This window comes from Canis aureus, chromosome 32 (assembly GCF_053574225.1).
Source record: "Canis aureus isolate CA01 chromosome 32, VMU_Caureus_v.1.0, whole genome shotgun sequence".
NCBI classification, from domain to species: Eukaryota; Metazoa; Chordata; class Mammalia; order Carnivora; family Canidae; genus Canis; species Canis aureus.
The window spans coordinates 28718155-28743208 of record NC_135642.1 but is presented as its reverse complement, the minus strand read 5'-3'; the positions used below and the strand labels follow the sequence as shown (position 1 = coordinate 28743208).

The following is a 25054-nucleotide window of genomic DNA, read 5'->3' as shown; positions in this document are numbered from 1 at the left end:
AATACCTTCTGCTCACAATGTGGGTCTTGGTTTAAATGTCAGCTCTTTGGAGAGGTCTTCTCTGACTCCTCTGGAGCAGCCATGATAATGTGCCTTGAAGACCTCCCACTACAGAAAGCTTAACTGATGAAGAGCCCCAAATGCTGTGTTCTGAAATCTATTACTGCATTTGCCATAAGTCACATTTCCCACAGGCTGCTCCTGGCCAATGACATAATGACAGGGAAACTAAGTTGGGCCTGTCCCTTGGAGACACAGAACTCCCTTAATAGCTGACTTTAGTTTTAAGACTTCCGATGGCTGCATCTTCCTAAGACCCAACTTTTCTTTCCTCTCTCCTTCACTCAGGGTCAGACCTCCATTGCTCAGTCCGACAACTCTTGTCTTCTCTAGCTCCTTCCTCATTTTCTCATAAGCACTTCTCCCTAATAAAATCCTTGCACATTGTGCAATAAGGGAAATACCAACAAAGTGAAAAGGCAACCCACAGAATAGAAAAAAATATCCACAAATCATGTATCTTATAAGATATCTGATAAGGGGTTGTATCCAGAACATATAAAGGACTCCTAGAACTCAACAACAAAAATCCAGTTAAAAAACGGACAAAGGAACTAAATAACCATTTCTACAAAGAAGAAATACATATGGCCAATAGGAACATAAAAAGAGGGGTAACTGGCTCAGTCAGTCAGTTAAGCATCCAACTCTTGATTTCAGCTTAGGTCTTGATCTCAGGGTCTTGAGTTCAAGCCCCACACTGAGTTGAAGCCCCACACAAGCCCCTCCACACCCAGTGTGAAGCCTACTTAAGAAAAAAAAAAAAAAGAAGAAAGAAAGAAACATAAAAGGATGCCGAACGATGTCACTAATCATTGGGGAAATGTAAGTCAAAAATACAATGTGTGCTACTTAGTACCTAGGATGGCTATTATCTATAAAATAAACAAGTATCACTAAGGGGTGGAGAAAATGGACCCTTTGTACATTGCTGGTGGGAAATGTAAAACGGTGCAGCAGCTGTGGAAAAGAGTATGGCAATTCCTCCAAAACTTAACAGAATTACCATATGATCCAATAATTCCATTTTTAGGTATGCACCTAAAAGTAAGCAGGGATTCAAACAGATATCTGATATACATGTTCACAGCAGCATTATTCACAACAGCTAAAAAGAAGAAGCAATCCAAATGTGCATCAATGGATGAATGGATAAACAAAATGTGCTGTACATATATAGGGAAATACTGTTCAGCCTTAAAAGGAAGGAATCCAGGGCACCTGATTGGCTCAGTGAGTTAAGCATCTGATTATTGATTTCAGCTTAGGTCATGATCTCAGGGTCGTGAGATAGAGCCATGTGTGGGCTCCAAGCTCAGCACAGTCTCCTTGAGATCCTCTCCTTCTGCCCCTCCGCCCGAGGTCGCACGTACACTCCCTCTTTCACACAACAAATAAATAAATCTTTAAAAAAGGGCGGGGGGGAATCCCTGGGTGGCTCAGCCGTTTGGCGCCTGCCTTTGGTCCAGGGCGCGATCCTGGAGTCCCAAAATCGAGTCCCGTGTCAGGCTCCCTGCGTGGAGCCTGCTTCTCCCTCTGCCTATGTCTCTGCCTCTCTCTCTCTATGTCTATCATGAATAAATAAAATCTTTTAAAAAATAAAAAAATAGAAAGGAATCCATACAAAAACCTGCACTAACTGGATGCTTACAACAGCTTTACTCATAATTGGCAAAACTTGGCAACAACCAAAATGTCCTTCAGGAGGTGATTGGATAAACTGTGGTAAATCCAGACAATGGAAATTATTCAGTGTTAAGAAGAAAAGGAACTATCAAGCCATGAAAAGATGTAGAGGAACCTTAAATGCACATTATTAAGTTAAAGAAGCCAATCTGAAAAGGCTACACATGCTAAATGATTCCAACTATAGCATATGAAATTCTGAAAAAGGTAAAACTATGGAGACAAAACATTAGTGGGTGCAGGGAGGGGGGCTTAGGGGATGATGAACAGGTATAGCAAAGAGGAGTTTTAGGGCAGTGAAATACTATTTGATTTTATAATGAAGGATACATACCACTATACATTTATCCCAACTCACAGAATCTTCAACACCAAGAGTGAGACCTGAGGTAAACTAAAGACCTCTGAGTGATGATGAGTCAATTTAGGTTCATCCTTGGGTTAAAAAAAAAAAAAAAAAAGTACTATTCTGGTGATTGATGTTGATAATGGGGAAGCCTATGCATGTGTAGGGGCAGTAAGTACATGAGAAGTCATATACCTATCAATTTTGTTGTAAGCCTGAAACTGCTCTAAAAAAATAGTTTAAAAAAAAAAAAGGAAATTCTGACACATGATACAACATCGATGAACCTTGATGTCATTAAGCTAAGTGAAATAGCCTGTCACAAAAGGACAAATGTTATATGCTTTCATTTATATGAGGTACCTAGAGCAGTCAAATTCAATGACAGAAAGTGGAATCACGGTCATCAGGGTACAGGGGGAAAAGGGAATGGAATTTAGTGTTAAATAGGTGCAAAATTTCAGTTGAAAAGATTAAAAATGTTCTGGACATGGATCCTGGTGATGGCTGCACAACAATGCTAAATATTAAATTAAATATTAATTAAATTAATATTAATAAATATTAAATTAAATATTAAATAATATTTAATGCTAAACCATACACTTGCACACAGTTAAAATAGTAAACTTTATATAATGTATTTTTTACCACACACACAAAAAAATCCTTGCACATTTAATACTGTCGTGGCATCTATTTCTCAGAGGACCTGGACTAACACACATTCCACTTAAGGAACCAACTTCTTTTCTCTACCACTCAGTATCACATCCTGATTTTTGTAGTCAATAATCAAAGTCTCAGCCTACTTTTATTGTATATGATATGGGTTCCCTCATTAAATTCTAAGTTCCGGGATCCCTGGGTGGCGCAGCGGTTTGGCGCCTGCCTTTGGCCCGGGGCGCGATCCTGGAGACCCGGGATCAAATCCCACATCGGGCTCCCGGGGCATGGAGCCTGCTTCTCCCTCTGCCTATGTCTCTGCCTCTCTCTCTCTCTCTCTCTCTCTCTGTGACTATCATAAATAAGTAAAAATTTTTAAAAAATTAAAAAAAAATAAATTCTAAGTTCCAAGAAAGTAGGTACCTTTTCTGTCCTATTCCTTGCCTGATCTCTAGCAACTAAAATTCAACTGGCTACATAGTAGGCACTCAATGAATATCTTTGACTGCATTAACCAGTAAAGCAATAAATGGGTAAAACTGAAAAATGACTCCTACATTTCTGGCTTTGGTAACTAAGAATTGTGCTGATATCAATCACTAAGACAGGAAAGAAAGAATATGAAAACAGAGTAATCATAACAAAATTATATAATAATAATGTCTAAGACTTCTTGAGTATTTATCATAGCCCCATTATCAGTAACAACTCTAGAACCACAGAAGGCATTTATTTTATCCATGGGGACCAACAAGCCTTTGAAACAGAGAAACTGATCACAAAAGAGAACATTAAGGAATCAAGAGATTTTCTCATCCATAAAACTGATAACCTGATCTACATGCTGCTTCTTGATTCATAGTAAATATTAAATAGGAAAGTGCATCTTCCACAAAGGCTATAGAAACCACTTTACAGGTCTCTGAGAGTATCAAGGTCCAACGTTAAAAAATAAATTTTCAAACTGGAGAACTGTGGCTGGATTCAGCTCACAGACATGTATTTTTTGCCCTGCACAAGTCAGAAACAAAACAAAACAAAAACAAAACTGGTGGTTAGTTCTCATTAATATCAAGGGGAGAAAAAGGCTTTCATCACTATATAACACTGTACTGGAAAGGGCTAGTCAAGTATTCAAACAAGAGAATGGACATAAAAGGAGGTTGATTTTTTGGTCATTATTTGCACATGACATCAATAGATGAGGGCGATAAGAAAATCACTGGAAACACTAACATGGGTGAGTTATATGTATGTTTACGACAATAATTCTCTAAAAAAATCAATGACTTTCCTTTAAACAAATAGTAGCTAATTAGAAAATACTAAACTACCACTACCACAGAAAAACAAAAACTACCACTCACGATAGAGGTGAAAAGATTTAATACCCCGTATAACAATTAACAAGACACACACTACCTATATGGAAACAATTATTACTTTGTCACTCTTGCAAAAATTACTGGGAAATTTAATGTCACTCTAAAATACTAGTAAATTGGGCAGCCCTGGTGGCTCAGCGGTTTAGTGCCGTCTTCAGCCCAGGGTATGATCCTATGTTGGGCTCCCTGCATGGACCCTGCTTCTCCCTCTGCCTGTGTCTCTGCCTCTCTGTGTGTGTGTCTGTGTGTGGATAAATAAATAAAATATTAAAAAAAATAAAAATAAAATACTAGTAAATTTTTAAAATTATAAAACAGGGGCAGTCCCAGTGGCTCAGCAGTTAAGCGCTGCCTTCAGCCTAGGGCATGATCCTGGAGTGCCAGTTTCGAGTCCCACGTCAGGCTCCCTGCATGGAGCCTGCTTTTCTCTCTCTGCCTCTCTCTGTGTCTCTCATGAATAAATAAATAAAATCTTAAAAACAAAATTAATTAAATTATAAAACAACAGAAAAGTGCCTGGGTGGCTCAGTTAGGTGTCTGATTTAGGATCAGGTCATAATCTCAGGGTCCTGGGATATAGCCCCATGGTGGGCTCCCTGCTCAGCATCAAGTCTGCTTGCCTCCTCTCCTTCTGGGCGTCCCTCTCCGCTTGTGTGCTCGCGCTCTCAACTAAATAAAATCTTAAAACAAAGGAAACTAGCATTCAAATCTGACTTCAAGGAACTTAGGGAAGAGAAAAAGATAACTGACCAACCAACCGAGATGATGACTGGAACACTAAGAAGTCTTATAAAATATTTTCAAAATATTCTAGGAAGCTAGAGAAAAATAAGGCATTACAGAAATAATAAAAAAAAAACTATAGCATATCTAAGAACTACAGAAAAACATGAAAAAAGGATACTGAATGACAAAAGGGGAATTTAAGTGGGATTACTGACAAAAAATAAGTCAAACAAAAAGTGTCATTTATTTGTGTACTAAAACGATCTGGATTCAAGTCTTTTTTTTTTTTTTTTTTTAAAGATTTTATTTATTTATTCATGATAGACATAGAGGGAGAAAGAGGCAGAGACACAGGCAGAGGGAGAAGCAGGCTCCATGCAGGAAGCCCGATGTGGGACCTGATCCCGGGACTCCAGGATCGCGCCCTGGGCCAAAGGCAGGCGCCAAACCGCTGCGCCACCCAGGGATCCCCTGGATTCAAGTCTTGACTCTGCCTCTGACTAGCCATGTCACCTTGGGCAGATTACTTAAACTCTAAAACTGTTCCTTGTCTATAAAATTGGGATACTCACATCTATCTCATAAAATTGCTAAAATAAAAGCATAAAAGCGGACGCCTGAGTAGCTCAGTGGTTGAGCTTCTGCTTTCAGCTCAGGGAGTTGATCCTGGAATCCCAGGATCGAGTCCCACATTGGGCTCCCTGCATGGAGCGTGCTTCTCCCTCTGCCTATGTCTCTGCCTCTCTCTCTGTGTCTCTCATGAATAAATAAAAATCTTTAAATAAATAAATAATAAAATTGCTCAAAGGGTTAAATGAGAGTACTTAGCAGAGTACCTGGCATAACAGCTGTTATTAATTCCTCTTCTAGAGGAGCAGTTAGATAAGAATTATGATGTTTAAGACCTTCCCTTATACCTAGAAATAGATGAAATCCTTAGAGTCAATGAAGGACATACAATCAACTGTTCCTACAGAACCTTAAAGTACAAAAATGAAGGCCTAAGTTTCGTTGTCACAAAATACATGAGAACAAATAATTTTACAGATTCTCCCCTACTATGGAGAATTAAAGTTTGGAGCGCTGGATGCTCCCTAATTTCTAAAAACTAGACATTCTACTTTTGGAAAAACATAAATCTCTCTCAAATAATAGGTTTCTATTACTCAGTGAACCTAATGAACTTGTTTGTCTTGTTTAAAATAGTCTAAAATCCCCAAGTATTAGTCATCAAAGGAAAGCATATCTAACATCTATTTAGCTCTCCTATCAGTACAAACTAGGTGGAGTTCAATACAGAGTCTACTACTCTAGACGTGATTGTGGTGTCATCATAACCAGTAGCAAAATGAAGGGTGTATCTATCCTGGCAAGCCTGAAAAGTATCAGGGACTCAGTTTCAACTAGTTAGGAAGGCAGTACTAAAAATCACAGAGTACACCACACAATGTCTAACAGTTCTAGTATGAAAGCCTAGACTCTGGGATTTAAATTTCAACAAGAAATATAAAATACAAAGATACTGGTAATTATCTGTTACATAAAATATATTCTATCAAAAAAACTGAAAGAATAACCAAAAAAATATTGTACGCAAAAAACTGCAGAACTGTACAATAAGATGTAAAAAATAACCATCAATGGAGCAACACCTTGTTTCTGAGTGAGCAAAGACTCCAAACTGGCTTTGTTATAAATTAGAAGTCATAATTTTTTTTAATATAAAACATAAACACCATCACCATGGACATGTTATTGCCTTTAAAAATATTGAAGATTAAACCTAAAGATTAATTCAAATTCATACTGTTTGCATGTAGTTTCTCACCATCTTATTCACTGAACTTCCAAAAAAATCAACATTTCATTAAAAATAACTGTACAGAGCTATATGTACAACTGAGGAGGGTAGAAGTGCAAGGGAGAATCTGATTCAAGTGTTTTTTCCTTTTTAATAAAGTTTTAATTTTTACAACTAAGATAAAATTAGGTATATCCATTAAACTTCTGAGCAACCTTTAAAAATGAGGTAACTTCAGGATGCCTGGGTGGCTCAGCGGTTGAGCATCTGCCTTTGGCTCAGGGTGTGATCCCAGAGTCCTGGGATCGAGTCCCACATCGGGCTCCCTGCATGGAGCCTGCTTCTCTCTCTGCTCTAACTCTAGAGAGTCTCTAACTCTCTGTGTCTCTCATGAATAAATAAATAAAATCTTTTTAAAAATGAGGTAAGTTCTGTAAAAAAAAAGATACAGAAAGTACAGCTAATTTTTTTAAAGCAGGTTGCAAATAAGACTGTTACAATACGATCCTTTTTTGGTGAAACAAGTTATGTTTATACATGCAAGGGGAAAATACAGAAAAATATATATGTAGTTGGGGACTAAGACTGTAGGAGGGAGATTTATAGTAATGGGTTTGGAGCTTTTGATTTTTGTTACACATTTCTGTCCAGTTTGAATTTTCTATAAAACAATCATTTGCCCCTTTTAAAATGAAAGTGCAAGGATTTTTTTAAAGGAACAAAATATATTTTATTTTTCTACCAAACTAGGACACAACTTTGTTAATAGCAGATTACTAACACAAATCAAATATATGCTAAGGGAACTCTGACTAGACATAAAATTTCTACTTTAGTGACTAAAAATGACCACCAGTCCTGGACTGGATTAATAATAGAGTAGGGCAGAAACTGACAGATGGCATCTGACTGTTTGCAAATTTGAACAGAGTTGGTCAATTTGACAGCTGAACATGCTTTTTAATTATTGAGACTGGTCTATGATATGTTGTTTCTAAGTTTACCTTTATGAAGAAATTTTAATACTTGGAAAGAAATAATTTATCATGAAATCATTTCACAAAATCTTTCATCATTAAAAGAACAGTAATTAGTGTTGTTTATGTTAACTGAAAGGTGACAGTAAGAAAAAAAAAATGTACAAGGAAGGGACGCCTGGGTGTCTCAGAAGTTGAGCATCTTAGTCTCAGGGTGTGATCCCGGGGTCCAGGGATAGAGTCCCACATCAGGCTCCCTGTGGGGAGCCTGCTTCTCCCTCTGCCTATGTCTCTGCCACTCTCTGTGTGTCCCTCATGAATAAATAAATAGAATCTTTTTTAAAAAATGTACAAGGAAGGGATGTCCGGGTAGCTCAGTGGTTGAACGTCTGCTTTTGGCTCAGGCAAAGGTGTGATCCCAACCAGGGATTGACTCCCGCATCAGGTTCCCTGTGAGGAGCCTGCTTCTCCCTCTGCCTATGTCTTTGCCTCTCTCTCTGTGTCTCTCATGAATAAATTAAAAAAAAAAAAATCTTTTTTTTTTAAATCTTTAAACAAAATGTACAAGGCAAACAAACCTCTACAATCTTCCATTCTTGATAATTCTTCAAGTAATCAATCTGCCACTTTCAAAGCTTCAAATTTACAAACTAATCCTTGAGTAACTTTTACTTAAACTTCAGTTTCCAAAGCTGAACTTCAAGTGGCCTCCAGGTTTCCTTGGAGATTGGAACTCAGTGAACTGAGAATTCTCTCTTTTTTTTAAAGGGACAGAAGCCAATTTAAAGACAATTAATACTTTTGTGTATAGAAATATCTGCTTTAATATACCCATTATCTTACCAAATTTTACCTATTCGCAAGAGCTTAATGCAGAATTAAACCATACTGCTAAACAAAATTCTACATCTTTACAGAAATACATTTAACATTTTGAATTAATTTTTGTAATTTTAAATTACAAAACAGAATGGTGGTGAGCCCTTGGTGGGGCTCAGTCAGTTGAACATCTGACTCTTCATCTCTCTGCTCAGTCTCAATTTCAGGTGCATTGAGTTCAAGCCCAGCGTTGGACTCCATGCTAAATGTGAAGCCCATAGAAGAAAGACAAAGACAGACAGAAAGGTATAAAATGACTTGGTCTTTCTCTTATAAGTAGCCACATACACTGAATGCTGCTGAAGGAGGAGAAATGAACATAAAAAATACAGAACTAAAAATTATTGTGACTTACACAAAACTCTTTGAGGGTAACAACTTCAATGAAACAGAGAGCATATCCATGTGAAAAGCAGGAAATACTATTTAAAGTAGGTAGAGTAGAACCAAATTATGGTGGGCTAAAAAAAAAAGTCAAGATGAAAAATTTTGACTGATATCATATATGCTGTTATTTAAATAGTTACAGAAAACTACTTTGTATGCTGGATATGTGGGCAGAGATATAAATAAAATACAGGCTCCCATCCTTCAAGTTCATGATTTAGCACGACAGAATGAATATAAAGAACTAAAATATAGAATGCTATAAAAAATGATATAAATAAAGGTACCCTTCATGGGAACACAAAGGAGGAAGCAACTGGTATTTCTGAAAGACTCCATAGAGAAGATGACATCCAAGTCAAACTATTAAGAATGCATAAGGTGATGATGGTAGGCAGAGAAAACCCTTCATTTCAAACAATGACAAGAAATGGCAGTATCTGAATACTCTAAATGTTTAGGATGTGGGTTTTTTTGTTTTTGTTTTTGTGGGAGAGAATAAACTGGAGTCAAATTACCAAGAAGTAAGGAATTCTATGCTTTCATTTCGCTCAAAATTTAGAAAGATTTCTTTGAGGGGGTGCTGACAAGAGTAGACTTGAGGGAAAGAGACAGAAGAGAAAGCTTTGCTGTGATGGGGGGAAAGGGCAGCCTTATGGGGAAAAGGGTGAAGTGAAGGAAAAGACAGGATATGCAAAAGTGACAGTCATTTAAGACAAATAAGATAGGGAAACAGGAAAGAAGAAAAAAGCCAAAGCCAAGTCTAGGATCTTAACTGGGTATCTGGAAGAATCCAGAATCACTGTCAGAAATAAAGTTACTTGGAAAGAGAATGCAGGGATTCTGTTTTGGATATTTTGAAATAGTAATAACACAACAAGATGGGACTGTGCCTATAATACTAGATTTGGAAATACAGATTTTAGTATTATCTACTTGGAGGAAAATAAAATCACTACAGCCAATAAACTAATCCACTTTCATAAAAGTGGAGTTTTGAATATAGAGAATAAATAGTTAAAAGAGTATTGCATGGTACAGTATCTCCCATAAGAAAGGCAAGAAGAAAAAAGAAAAAGAAAAAAAAACTTACAGAAAAAGGTAAGAAAGTCTGAGAAGATCTGAGAAAAGCAAAACCATGGAAGATATTCTATTTATTAATTCCTGCCTGACTTCACATTTTTACTAACCAGCAAGTACTGAGAAATACACCTCAGTACTGCTCATCAGCTCTATGAATCAGTGTTTCCCAACTATTTTTTTTATATCACAATACACACAGAGTATTATATATATTGGGCATTTAGGGTAGATCATCTATGAGGTGCCAGCCCTGGGACTCCAGCCATAGACCCTCTCTTGATGTCTTGAAGTCTGAAAGGATCAGTATCTCCACATACCTGCAACCCAATGGTGGTATCCTAGCTAAGTTGTTCTGCTCTAAATTCTTTATCCCTTTCTTCTGTAAACATTCTTCCAAACAATAATTCTATACCAATTAAACTACCTGACTTTGCTTTTAGGCTGCTACTATGGTTTTTATTTATTTATTTTTTTTAAGATTATTTATTTATTCATGAGAGACCCAGAGAGAGGGGCAGAGAGAGAAGCAGGCTCCATGCAGGGAGCCCGATGTGGGACTTGAGCCTAGGACTCCAGGATCACGCCCTGGAGCAAAGGCAGGCTCTAAACTGCTGAGCCACCCAGGAATCCCCACTACTATGGTTTTTAAATCATCCTAACCAGTACCAAATATTTTTAATTGAAAGAAAATTTTAACCTCAACTAAGCCAAAAACTACCTGCCAATTCTTTCTTTCCTCACAGTAGGACCCAACCCAAAGGACCCAACTATTATTTCCTCAAGCCATCTCCTTTTACATCCTCTGTTAAGCAAATTACTAACTCTGCCACTGACTTTATTAAAAAATAGAGGCTACCAAAGAAACTTCCAACATCTTACTTCCCTTTATTCAACCTCTAACTTTTCAATTTATATCAGGACCTTATTCAAATATGCCATCCTGTACTGGAAGTTATTTTAGATTAATAGCATCCCTCCACTCAAAAAAGATTTAAGCTGGCAACTTTATGCTGTTAAGGCAGCCCAACCACAAGCCACCATAATTAGTTATTACGTAGATTAGCATTACTTCATATTCTTTTGTACCTACTTTCCCCATGTGAAGGAAAGAAGGGAGGAAGGGAGAGAGGAATGAGGGCTTCTACCAAATTAAGGACTATATCCCCAGATCTAACAAACTTGAGCCAAAATACCATAATATGACCATGAGGCTATCACATCTTTTCAGAACACTGCTCAACAATCAAGCTAGAATCCCAAACGGCAGAACTCTACAGAACTGTGTTGTTTTGGAATGAATGCTGGTTTTTGCTGGTATCACACTTGGCTTTAAACTTTATACTCCCACTCAAGCGAATATTCATGTCAAAATATGGTATCTTTCATAATTCAGTTATTTATAATTGTCTTGCATAAAATACTCTTCAGGTCTTATCATACTGTTTAAATAACTCTTTTCTCTTTCTGTAAGGTGGTAATAAGTACTCCATTTCTTTAGAAGTCAGATTTCCAGCAACCTCAACTCTCAGGAGTACAGCCTACAGAAAAATGATTCTCTGAAGGATCAAAATAACTGTCAGAAAAGCTACATGCAATTCAATATTCAGAGACTATTCTATTTTACATATAATTCTCTAAGCTTAGTTGTCTGGATTCCAGGTGTAACAGAGTATTGTCTCTTAGAGACAGAAGAACTAAGACACTTGTCCCAATACTAAAAAGGTCAGTTAGTCTAGATTAAATAATATTATTTATCTGAACAGATTCTGAGGACAACACTGTTAATATTGCATAAAATAAAAAAAAGCTGATGTTCAGAATCGTAATTCTGAGCCATCCAGAAAACATACTGTTCTCAGTAAAATAAACATATACATAGCATGTCTTATGCATATTTACAATATGGCTAATAAGTTTTAGTCGCTTACCGGGAAACATGTGAATTGTGACAACAATATTATCTCAGTTTTTATTGAAAAGGTACAAAACAGGATGAAAATTTCGACAGTACAAAAAAAACTGCATATAAATTCACAAAAGTGGTAAAAGAATAAAATTTTAAAATACAGAAAATACTTGGAAAATATGAAACTATATTCCTAACATGCAATGTTTCTACAAACTGATTAAGGAATATATAGGTGACTTCTCTGTCTTATCTATTAATGATTTTCATTCTTTAAAATTTATAAAACAAAATAATCACATTTTTTTAAAAACAGAGATTCAGGTTTGTTATTTACAACCTTTGGAGCCTAGTGGGTGCCAATCTGAAAATCTGAGGCTAAAAATAAGTAGGAGGATAAAGGTTAAATTACCAAATTTTTAAAGGATGAGAAAGCAGGAAGTTCAGAAGTCTTGTGAATATCACTGGCTCTCTATTTCACCATTGTGACAAGGACAAACTCTGCTGTTCTAATTAAACCCTTTCTTAGAGCTGCAGTTGCTATTTCAAATCAGATTTTGCAAGACAATTCAGCAATAAACTCATTCCTAGATACAGGCCCATTTATTTTTTAAAATGCTTAATAGAGTTTCAAGGCAAAAATACATTTAAAAGCTCCAATTTCTATTACTTGGAACCAAACTCCGGCATTGCAACTGGGAAAAGGTACAATCTCCCTCATCTTTTTATCTGCCCTGACAGTCTACAAATCAATTTTAAATGATTTCTATGATTAGAAAGGAAAAAAAAAAACAAAAACAAAAACCGGTATTATGGGAAAGAGAGGTAAAACAGTAATTTTTTTTTTTTAATTTTTTTATTTTTTATTTTTTTTTTTTTATTGGTGTTCAATTTACTAACATACAGAATAACACCCAGTGCCCGTCACCCATTCACTCCCACCCCCCGCCCTCCTCCCCTTCCACCACCCCTAGTTCGTTTCCCAGAGTTAGCAGTCTTTATGTTCTGTCTCCCTTTCTAAAACAGTAATTATGGCAAAATAATACTAGTATTACTGATGATGATAGCAAGTATTATGATGATGGTGATGATGATAGAGAGGAACAGACCCTAGGAAATCTACAATTCCTGCTAGCATAAGTTCTCAAATTCACCTGCTTGTCCATGCCTGGTTTCCTGATATCCAAAAAAGAGTTTATTTTTTGAGGCTCAAAAGAAAATAGAAGAATCTAAGGATTTCTCCTATTTGGCTGCTCCTAAAACAACAACATAAATCTATATTTTATATATAAATATATTATATGTTACATATATTTATATTATATATTATATATTGAAATATACATATAATATATATGTTATATATATGTTATATATTTATATTTATATATAAATATATATTTGTGTGTGTGTGTGTGTGTGTATATATATATATTTTTTTTTTTTTTTTTTAAAGTAAGCTCCATGCCCAGCATGGAGCCCAACATACAGCTTGAACTCATGACCCTGAGATCAAGACCTGGACTGAGATCAAGAGTTAAACACTTAACCAACTGAGCCACCCAGGTGCCCCCTTTTAAAGCTTTCTAACCTTTCTTTTTTTAAACACTTCAAAGCACTTTTAGAAAGCTGTGTCTTATAGGGGTGTCTGGCTGGCTCAGTCAGTGGAGAATGCAACCCTTCATCTCAAGGGTTGAGTTTGAGCCCCACCTTAGATACACAGATTTCTTAAAAATAAAACCATAAAAACAAAGAAAACTCTTTCTTATACTCCATAGCAGAAGACAATATCAACACATAGCGATACAACTAAGTACTATTATACAAACATGTGATGCTAAAACCCCTTCACCATTCATCCAAATATCCAGGCTCAGACTTTTCAGGCATTCTGCATAAGAGTCAAGTAAAAAGGGCACTAAGACCCAGCACCCAGATTCTGATTTTTAATACCATTCTCCAGTAAGGGCTCTTTGGTTCTAGGACTGTGGCAAGAAAAATACAAGATGAACCTGCAGCAGAAAATGCCAGAAAGTAAAGAACATATACATATACACACACACACACACACAAACACACACACACACGGATAGAGGCATGTCAAAGGGACACCAGAGCCAACCTGAAAGAGTTCCCAATGGCTAAAAATAGACCTGCAGCAACAAAATAAATAACATAGTACTGGATTCTATTCCCAAGATATAAAATATCCATTAATCCATTACTGACATAGATGACTAAGTGGGAGCAAAGAGACAAAACTTCTGTATAGAAGAATTCCAAATGACTTATATAGATGAATCCCTTCCAGAAGGTAGAGCTTAACGACTAAGAAGGAAAGGAGTAACTTTACAGTGGGGCAAACAGTACCTTGGCCAGATGATCAAGGTTAGTATTTTTAGTCATGTTGTTAACAGGGGTACTTCACCTCTGTGGGACTCTTCCCCATAACCTACAACCCCACTCAAATCAGTGAGAAAAACATTAGGCAAACTCAAATTGAGGGACAGTCTAAAATACCAGCTGAGCAGTCCTCAAAACTGTTAAAATCATAAAAACAATGAAAAACTGAGAAACTATGAAATCACAAAAGACTACATTCAAATAACATCTGGAGTTTAGTTAATAGTAATATACCAATGTTGGTTTCTTAGTTGTGACAGATGTAAAATAGGTAAGATGTTAAAATAGAGGAAACTGGGTGAAGGGTGCATATGAATTCTGTGTACTAGCTTTGCAACTTTTCTTGTTGGAGAGACAGAGAAAACAAGTGAGAGGGAGGAGCACAGAGAGGGGGAGAGGATCTTAAGCAGGCTCCAGGCTCAGAGTAGAGCCCAACTTGGAGTTCTGTCTCACAACCCTGAGATCATAACCTGAGCTGAAATCAAGAATCAGACGCTTAACCAACTGGGCCACCCAGGCACCCCTCTTGTGACTTCTCTGTAAATGCAAAACTACTGTAAAATTTAAAAAAAAAAAAAAAATTTTTTTTAAGGTAAGGGCATTAGGCCATTATATGCAAATTTCTCCCAAGGAAATCCCTAAAAAGGGAGGAGACAAATGAGTGATGATGGAACCTACTCTGCTCTCCAACCTCATCAGCTCTCACTACCGCCAATATCTCTAAAAATCTTACACAGGATTACTAGGTGAGGTGGAGAGGGGGAAATCTAAAATTGGAGCTACCATGGAAAAAGAAAACGCTTAAAAATCTATCTGGTTGCTCCACTAGGATAGCAAGACATGTATCTCTTTATACACTGAGAAATTAGGAATAATTCATGGAATTTCTATAGAGAAATTATTGAGTCCTTTTCAAATTACCACTGGAAATTTGGCAAGTAAACATGTATTTCTGGGCTAAAATGGTCAGCAATCATGCATTCACTGCCAATATGTACACAAAGCACACATGTGCCCAGGTGTGTATGTGTATGTATGTTTTATCCATTTTTTGTGACATAAAGAAAACTGATTATTAAAAGAGTACAGCTAAGCAGCAGACTTCAAAGCACTACAATTACAGGATTTTAATCATTAAACGTTACAATTACCTAAGTGAGAATTAAGACAAAACATTAAAATTAAGCTGTTCTTATATAATCTAGGAAATCTTTGGTCCCAATTCTTGACAACCTTGGTTTGGCACTCTCATAAGAAATCACCTTCAGATGGAACATATGCCAAATCAAAGTATCTATGTATTATGGACCTAATTGTGCCCCCCCTCTTCAAAATTTGTATGTTGAAATACTAACTCCCAGTACCTTGAATATGAGTATAATATACAAGATCTTTTAAGAAGTAATTAAAGTTAAATGAGGTCATACGGTAGGCCCTAATCCAATCTGACTGGTATCCTTAATAAGACGAGATCTGGAGGGATGCCTGGGTGGCTCAGCAGTTGAGCATCTATCTGCCTTCAGCTCAGGGTGTGATCTCGGGGAGTCTTGGGATCGAGTCTCACATCGGGCTCCCTGCATGGAGCCTGCTTCTCCCTCTGCTTTGTCTCTGCCTCCCACTCTCTGTGTCTCTCATGAATAAATAAATAAAATCTAAAAAAAAAAAAAAAAAGAGAAAAAGAGGATATCTGGATACACATAGAGAAAAGACCATGTGAGGATACACAGGAAGACAGGAATCATCTGCAAATGAAGGAGAGAGGCTTCAGGAGAAACCAAACCTGACTACACCTGTTCTTAGACTTCTAGTCAACAGAACTGTGAGAAAAAAGATTTTGGTTGTTTAAGCCATCCAGTCTGAAGTATTTTGTTATTAGCGGCCCTAGCAAACTAATACACCATGCAATAAACATTTCTTGAGTATCTTAAATTTGCCAGATTGTCCCAAATATGGTAAGTACAAAGATGAATAAGACATAAAACTGTCCTTGGGGATCCTGGGTGGCTCAGCGGTTTGGCACCTGCCTTCGGCCCAGGGCGCGATCCTGGAGTCCCGGGATCGAGTCTCGCGTCAGGCTCCCGGCATGGAGCCTGCTTCTCCCTCCTCCTGTATCTCTGCCTCTCTCTCTCTATGTTTATCATAAATCAATCAATCAATCAATCAATCTTTAAAAAAAACTGTCCTTAAGAAATTAGAATCTAGCAGTCAGGGAGACATATCAATAGGTAATTAAAATACAGTAAATATTATAACAGAAGTATGCGCTGAAGCAAATTGGAGTAGAGCCTAATTCAGTTCTGAAGGGGAAGATGTGCCAGGGAAGGTTTTCCAGGAAGACCCAAAGGAAAAAGAGTGAAATGGGAAGAAATGAGATCTGATCACCTTATTTACCACAATAGAGGTTCTCTGAATGAACCACATACTTTATGATAAAGTATACACAAAACCAGTTATCTGAAAGACAACATATGATCTTCTTATATATGACACGAAGTCTTCAAAGATGCCATTCTACTTCAAAAGAACTATTTGTCTAGAATTATTGTTAGGAAAAAAAAAAGGAGAAATAAGATGACTTCTTAGTATACTTTTCAGTATGTCAAAGACTAAACAAAGGTCCACAAAATAACCAAATTTCCCCCAGAATTTGTTTCAGTTTAAGAGAGGGAAGAATCTACAATAACAAAAACCTTATGTTCTTCCATAATCTTCAACATTAAATTCCCTCCCTCTCACATCAGATAGCACAATCTCAACTTCATTATTAACCTTCAGTACTAAGAATTATAAGCTATAATATACTTGAAAGCTAAAACAGAATAAAGATCAATCCCAAAATTTGACTAGAAATTTATCAATAATCAGCCATTATATATAACAAAGTATATAATTAAAAATTAGCTGTTTTTAGCCATGGTTTTACATGAAGGCATAAATGGAATATTCATATCGCCAAATGACACAAAGCTGAAAAGAGATTACATATACATTGAATGATAAAATCAGGACCTGAAAATAAAAGCTTAGAATAATTAGCAAAATCACTAAAAATGAACACTTTGATAAATATAAAATACTAGATTTAGTTTCTATACAGGTAAAGACATAGGGAAGAAGCTTTTTTTGTTGTTTTTCTCTGAATAATTTGTCTAACATCAACAACTGGGTAATATTCAGAGACATTCATTCACAAATGCTCCAAGTTCTTTATCTAGTTCTATAAAAAAGAGTAAATGATACAACTATCTTTTTTCAGGTTCATATATCAAAATTTTCTGGTCTGAATTTATCAAATTTTAAAGACTTTTTCCAGGGGTCCCTGGGTGGCTCAGTGGGTCAGTTAAGCGTCTGCCTTCAGCTCCGGTCATAATTCAAGGACCTGGGATGGAGTTCCACATGGGGCTCCCTGCTCAGTGGGGAGTCTGTTTCTCCCTTTCCCTTTGCCCCTTGTTGTGTGCATTCTGTGTCAAATGAATAAAATACTAAAAAAAAAAAAAAAAAAATCCCATAAATTTTCATCACCGGGCCACTTTTGTAAAAGTAGAATGGAATAAAGCAAGTTCTACTAGTATCTTCTCTTACAGAGATAACCTCACAAGAATTATTCTCTAGCTATAACCTCAAAATTTGAACAGGAAAGTCTTCTCAAAATCAGTAACATATTGGGACGTCTGGATGGCTCAGCAGTTAAGTTAAGCATCTGCCTTTGGCTCAGGGCGTGATCCTGGAGTCCCGGGATCGGGTCCCACATCAGACTCCCTGCAAGGAGCCCGCTTCTCCCTCTGCCTGTGTCTCTGCCTCTCTCTCTCTCTGTCTGTCTCTCATGAATAAATAAATATAATTTAAAAAGAAAAACTAGTAACATAAAAGTAAAATGCACAACAATAACACAAAGCACAGGAGTGGAGCAAAGAGAAGTAGGCTGTTTGAAGTTTCTTCTATGTGAGTGAAATAGTCTATTTTTAAAAATATTTATTTATTAACTTTTTCTGAGAGAGAGAGAGAGAGAGAAAGCGCGCACAGCAGTGAGGAAGCAGGATGGAGAGGGAGAGAGAGAATCCAGAGCAGGCTCCACACTGAACATGGAGCCTGATGCAGAGCTCAATCTCACAACCCCAAGATCATGACCTAAGCCGATCAAGAGTCTGATGCTTAGCTGACTGAGCTACCTAGGTGCCCCTGAAATAATCTATTTTTCCTTGAATACAGACAGTGAAAAGTTAAAGATGCATAGTGTAAACCCTAGATCTACCACAAAAGATAAAAAATAAAACAAGTATAGCTAATAAACCAATAGTGGAAATACAATGTAATACCAAAAAAAAAAATTTTTTTTTTAAACCCAGAACACTAAAAAGCTAAAGCCCAATGAAAACCTAAGAAGGAAAAAAAGGGGGGCAGAGAACAGATGGGACAAATAGAAAACACAGAGCAGGATGACAGATTAAAATGCAACTGTAATAAAACAGGGTGCTACTGGCATAAGGATAGAGAGTCCAGAAATAGATCATACATATCATTGAGTAATTTTCAATAAGAGTGCCAAGATAATAGGAACGGAATAGTGTTTTCAACAAATGGTGGTGGCACAACTGGTCAACCGTGTGGGAAAAATTTAACCTCTACACACCAGAAAAAAAAAATTAATTCAAAATGAATCAGAGATGTAGATCTAAAAGCTAAACCTTAAATTTTTAAAAGAAACATAGCAGAAACTATATGTAATCATATCACAGGCAAAGGTCTCATAGAACACAATAGTACTATCTATTTATTTATTTATTTAAGTAATCTCTATACCCAATATGGGGCTTAAACTCATGACCCCAAGACCAAGAGTCACATGCTCTTCCAAATGAGTCAGCCAGGTACCCTCTTTTGTTGCTGTTGTTGTTTTTGAGATTTTATTTTTAGGTAATCTCTACACCCAATGTGAGGCTTGAACTCACAACCCCAAGATCAAGAGTCACATGCTCACCAACTGAGCCAAGCTAGATGGCCCTAGCACTACCCATTTTTTACAAATTGATAAACTAGACTTTATCAAAATTAAAATCTACTCTTCACAGATACCACTAAGAAAACAAAAAAGGCAAAGTAGCAAGCTAACTACAAAAAAAAAACCCTAAAAAAAACCAAACAAAACTTGTATTATGTGTAATCTGTATGTATATATACATATACATATATGTTAAATCAAGAATATATGCAAAACTCTTCCATCTTAATAAGACAACCTCACCCAAAAAATAGGCAAATGATTTTTAACATTTCTCAAAACATACACATAGCCAATGAGTACATGAAAAAAATGCTTGGTATCTTTACTCACCAGGGAAATGCAAACTAAAACCACAATGAGATACAAGTGCATGCCCAGTAAAAGCCTAAAAGTTTTAGACCAAAATCACCAAACGTTAACAAGGATGTGGCACAAGTGGAACTCCATACACAGCTATTTGGTAGCCTCTAATAAAGTCACACATACATCTAACCTCAGATCAAGTAATTTCACACCTAGGTTTGAAAACACAGGTGTACAAAAAATGTGCATGTGAATGCTCATAGCTTGACTCATAATAACCAACAATTAAAAAAAAAGTCTCTAAAAAGTGAATAATCAAATTATGATACATTTAAAAATTACAATATATAAACACAGTAGGATACCTAACAGTAACAGCAACAACAAAGAAGGAACTACTGATACAAGTAACATTATGGGTAAATTTCAAAAACATTCTGCTGGGGGGGGGGGTGGAGAATCAGATACAAAGTATATGATTCCATATATAGGAAGTTTTAGAATAGGCAAACAATCTAAGGTGAAAACAAATTAAAACTAGTTGCATTCTACAAAAGATCAAAGGACAGGAGAAACGACTGAATAGGTATAGGAGTGAACTTTCTCAAGTGTTGTAACGTTCTAGTTCTTCATAAGGGTTTGGGTTACACAAACATTCATTTGGCAAAACTTAACAAATGGTATGCTTAAGATCTGTGCATTTCATTATATGTACATTTTACTTTAAAAACAAAGGACTGTAGGGGCACCTGGGTGGCTCAGTAAGTTAAGTATCCAACTCCTGATTTTGGCTCAGGTGGTGATCTTGGTGATGAGATTGAATCCCACCTCAGCTCAGGCTCCATGCTTAGGATTCTCTCTTCCCTCTCTCTCTGCCCCATGCCCCCTCCCCCCTCTCCCCTGCCCCTTGAGCTTGAGCACTCACGCAAAAGGAAAAAAAGTAAAATCAAAGAACTGTAAACAAATATTCAACTCTAGTTAATGATACAGAAGCAGAATTTGGGAAAAGATGTACTGATACCTGCAACTTATTTTAAAACACAAGGCAAACAAACCACCAGTAAGCTTGACCAAGGATGGTCAGAGAAATGAATAGATGGATAGGGATAAAACAAAAACAGCAAATTGTTAATTGTAGATTGTAGGTGATGGTGAAATGGGTGTTTTCACTGAATTCTTTCAACTTTCATGTTTGAAAATTTTCACAATAAAATGCTAGAGGGAAAATGTGATGAGAAAAAGAAGCCAAACATAAAAAATACTATATGGCTGTGTTTGTATGAAGTTCTAGAACAAACTAAACCACGTCAAAAATCAGATCAGTGGTTGCCTATAGCAAGACATAGGGGTAAATGACAACAAAGGAGCAAGAAAAAACTTTCTAGGGTGATGGAATTTTTTACGTCCTGACTGGGGACTGAACTGTACAGTAAAAATGTGCTTTATGTTGCATATAAACTATAGCTCAATTAAATTGATTTTTAAAATATATTCCCTATAGAACATCTGAATTACACAGAGAAATTAAGTGCCCCCAATCACACTATCTAAATAAAATATCACCATCCTTCTCTCTCTTCTGACAAAAGCAATGCCCACTGGAGATAAGAATATACCTTACTGTCTCTTCCAATACAGATATTCTAATTAAGCCCTTGAATTTTGGAATTCCTTTCTCAGGTGACTCAAAACATACAGACATCCCTTGAAGTCCATTACTGCTGTGAGTCTCTAGCAAGTTACTAACAATTCTATGCCTAAATCTCCTCATCTGAAAAATGGAAACATTTACCTTAAGGGATTATTGTAAATTTTAAAGAAAATAGTGTATGCACATGCTGGCTTTGTTTTTAAAGTTGAAGAGTCAACTAGCTTTTAGAAATCATCCTGGCAATAAAAAGTACACAAGCCTCCCCTCTGTTTCCTTTCTTTTCTTTTTCTTTGGTGGGGGAGGGGTTGGTGGTGGTGTGATGGGGCAGGAAAAGGGTAGAACTTCACTTCTCTTAGGCACACCTACCTCAAGCTAGTCTATCTTATTTGAATGAACCTCAAATTCTTCTTGAAGATCAAAGTTCTGAATTGTTGAAGCACGCAAAGCAAAGGGTGGAATAACAAAATATATACAAATGAAACAAAAAATTGGATAGGAAAGATGGCAGCTGCCCTGAGAATGCAGGATCTAATGTGGTGAACAAAACTGCCCAAGGAAACAATCTCTCCTTGGATGAACTCCAAGTTTACTCAAATAAAAGCTGTTTTTGCTTCTTCTTATGTGATTTTGGTCAAAATATGTAACCTGGAGAATATTAATTAAAGAATATGTTCTAAACAACAAGAGTCATATGAGAAAAAACAGGCAGAGTTACTGACACTTAATGATTGAAGGTAAAGGCTTACTGAATTAGGGAAAATACCTCTGGGTAAAGAGCACACCCATAATGTGAATTCAACAATGTGAAGACAAAAAAAAAAAATAATCTAAACTATGTAGATTATGCTTGCAATTCTGCTCAATAATTATAGTACCCAGAATGAGGGACGCCTGGGTGGCTCAGCGGTTTAGCGCCTGCCTTCGCCCCAGGGTGTGATCCTGGAGTCCCGGGATTGAGTCCCACATCAGGCTCCCTGCGTGGAGTCTGCTTCTCCCTCTTTCTGTGTCTCTTCCTCTCTCTGTCTTTCATGAATAAATAAAACCTTTAAAAATAATTATTATTATTATTATTATATACCCAGAATGAACACAGAAAGATAAAAGTTTACTATTCTCTAGTTGGTCTCACTTCCCATGTGCCACTGCTCATGATATGAACATCTTGCTGTGCTGTCAGATTCTAATGTTTAGAGCCATTTATTTTTCCCACAACACAGACCATAAACACAGCCTACTACTTCATCTGGTGTTTGACAATGAAACGTGATTCGTTCCAATACTAAATGAAAAACAGGATATGCTGAACTTTGAGAGACTGTATGTCTATATTTTATATTTTATGGGCAACTTTAGGGATTTCCGAGGTTACTTTGACTAAATGACATTTTTGTCTTCGTTGGATCTGCGTATTCTGACTGCAAAGTGAAAATCCTTGTAGCAAGAAACAAAAATAGTAAGCTATTAAATAATTGAGGATACAGGTCTAGAGAAACCAAGGATTTATTATCCTCTATGCTAATGTTAGCTACTTTATTCAACAAACCTTTTGGGGTTTTTTTTGCTACTAATGACTGCTCAAGGTGCTAATTAAGAAAATAGTTAAGATGCTAGTCTATCCCAAAGAATTTCATATTCTGGATAAATACAGTAATCTTAACCCTAATGTGGATTCCCATACATGTAAATCTAGCCTACACACATTTACTTATATACTTTCTGGGCAATCTTTAGAATTTTGGTTTCAATATACATATACTGAACAGTTCTTCCTGTTGGGGAATAATCAGAAAAAGAGAGAAAAGGATTAATAGAAATGACAGGAGATGATATGCCTGAGTGGCTCAATGGTTGGGTGTCTGTCTTCAGCTCATGGTGTGATCCTGGGGTCCTGGGATGGAGTCCCACATCAGGCTCCCCATAGGAAACCTGCTTCTCCCTCTGCCTATGTCTCTGCCCCTCTCTCTGTGTTTCTCATGAATAAATAAATAAAATCATTTTTAAAAAATGACAGGAGAGAAAAGAAAAAATATTTTAAATTGAAGCCTGTTCAAGATAAAGGAAAATGACTGAAATTAAGTCCAGGCCTTAGAACTGCCGTTCAGAACTGCTATCTGTGAGGAAAACTATTCATTCACATGGAAATAGAATGGGTAAATCCAAGAGTCTAAGAACAATAACTCCATGATAGCAAACAGGATAAATACAAGTTAGGTTATCCAATTTTTTTCCAATCCAAGCATGTGGGATCAGATCAGAATCTGGAAATGTCACCCAGGTAACAGAAATTAATTTCACAGGAGGTTATTAATAGCTTAGAAGATACAGTATCACTGGCAATACATTAGCTACCATTTATGCAGTTACTGTTTTCATTCAACAAGTATTTATTGAAAGCCTATCATAATGTGGGCACTGTTGTAGGTACTGGGATCAGTCCTAAACAGGATACTGAGTCTTTGCTCTCATGAAAATTACATGCAAATGAGAACAAACAAGGTACAAGTAGACAAACAATGGAGATAATTTTAGAGAATAATCTGTGCTATTAAAGAAATAAAATAGTAAAATTTGATCATCAAAAGGCTTCTAAGAAGCTAACGACCTGAATCATGAGGAGGAACAAGCCACCAGTCAGCCACACCACACAATGCTAAAGGAAGAGCATTTCTAGCAGAGGAAACAGTAAAGAAAGACTGTGTGGCAGGAAGAGGCCTAACAAGTGCAAACAACAGAAAGCAGAATGGGAGGAAAGGGAGATGGCACACAAAGGGATCAGAAGTGGTCAAGGGCCAGATCAAGTAGGCCTGGAAGGCACTATGTGTCATGTTTCTATTTCATTTTATCCTCACTAAATGCTATCATCTCCAAGAAACTAAGAATTATAGAAGTTAGGCAACTTGCCTAAGGTCTGACACAAACATCTGGATCTTAATTCTTATTTAAGCTGCTGGTTTTAGTCTCATTTTTAAAATAAATGTGTAATTATGTGGGCTTTCATATGTTCACTCACAATTTCAGTTCCCATGACATTATTTTCATATAAGATTATTATGTAACTCAACCACAATTTCTTCTATCTGACCCTATTCATGCTCTCTCTCTAAGTAAATAAAATCTCAAAAAAGAAAAAAGATCTTTTTTTAAACAATCAAAATTCTCTGTATTCTCCCAGATGTACATAGGTAAAGGAGTCTATTTGACTTATTCTTCCTTTTCATTTTTTTGAAAATTAAAAATCTTTTTGAGGGGGCATCTGGGTGGCTCAGTCAGTTAAGCAACTGCCTTCAACTCAGGTCATGATCTCAGGGTTCTGCAATAGAGCCCCATATCAGGCTCCCTGCTCAGAAGGGAGCCTGCTTCTCCCTCTGCTGCTCCCCGTGCTTGTGCTTGCTCTGTCAAATAAAATCTTTGGGATGCCTCAGTGGCTCAGTGGTTGAGCATCCGCGTTTGGCTCAAGTCGTGATCCTAGGGTCCAGGATCAAGTCTTGCATCGGGCTCCCTGTGAGGAACCTGCTTCTCCCTCTGCCTGTGTCTGCCTCTCTCTGTGTGTCTCTCTAATGAATAAATAAATCTTTAAAATAAATAAATATTTAAAAGAAAAAAAAAACCTTTTAAATTTAAATATAGCTGACACAATGTAACATTACTTTCAGGTGGGATCCCTGGGTGGCTCAGCGGTTTGGCGCCTGCCTTTGGTCCAGGGTGCGATCCTGGAGTTCCCGGGATCGAGTCCCACATTGGGCTCTCTGCATGGAGCCTGCTTCTCCCTCTGCCTGTGTCTCTGCCTCTCTCT

General features: G+C 36.8%; 1 protein-coding gene across 3 annotated transcripts in view; it reads right to left on the bottom strand.

Annotated features, from left to right (window-relative positions):
- The window catches only part of RNF111 (ring finger protein 111), a 95018-nt gene that overhangs the window by 59369 nt on the left and 10595 nt on the right, over nucleotides 1-25054 (bottom strand). The window contains exon 1 of one of the 3 annotated variants that reach the window (XM_077881281.1): nucleotides 8226-8369. The exons of the other annotated variants lie outside the window; for them this stretch is intronic. The gene's annotated coding sequence lies outside the window, so the exon portion shown is untranslated. Of the gene's footprint in view, nucleotides 1-8225; nucleotides 8370-25054 lie in introns of those variants that run through there. 3 annotated transcript variants of the gene reach the window in all.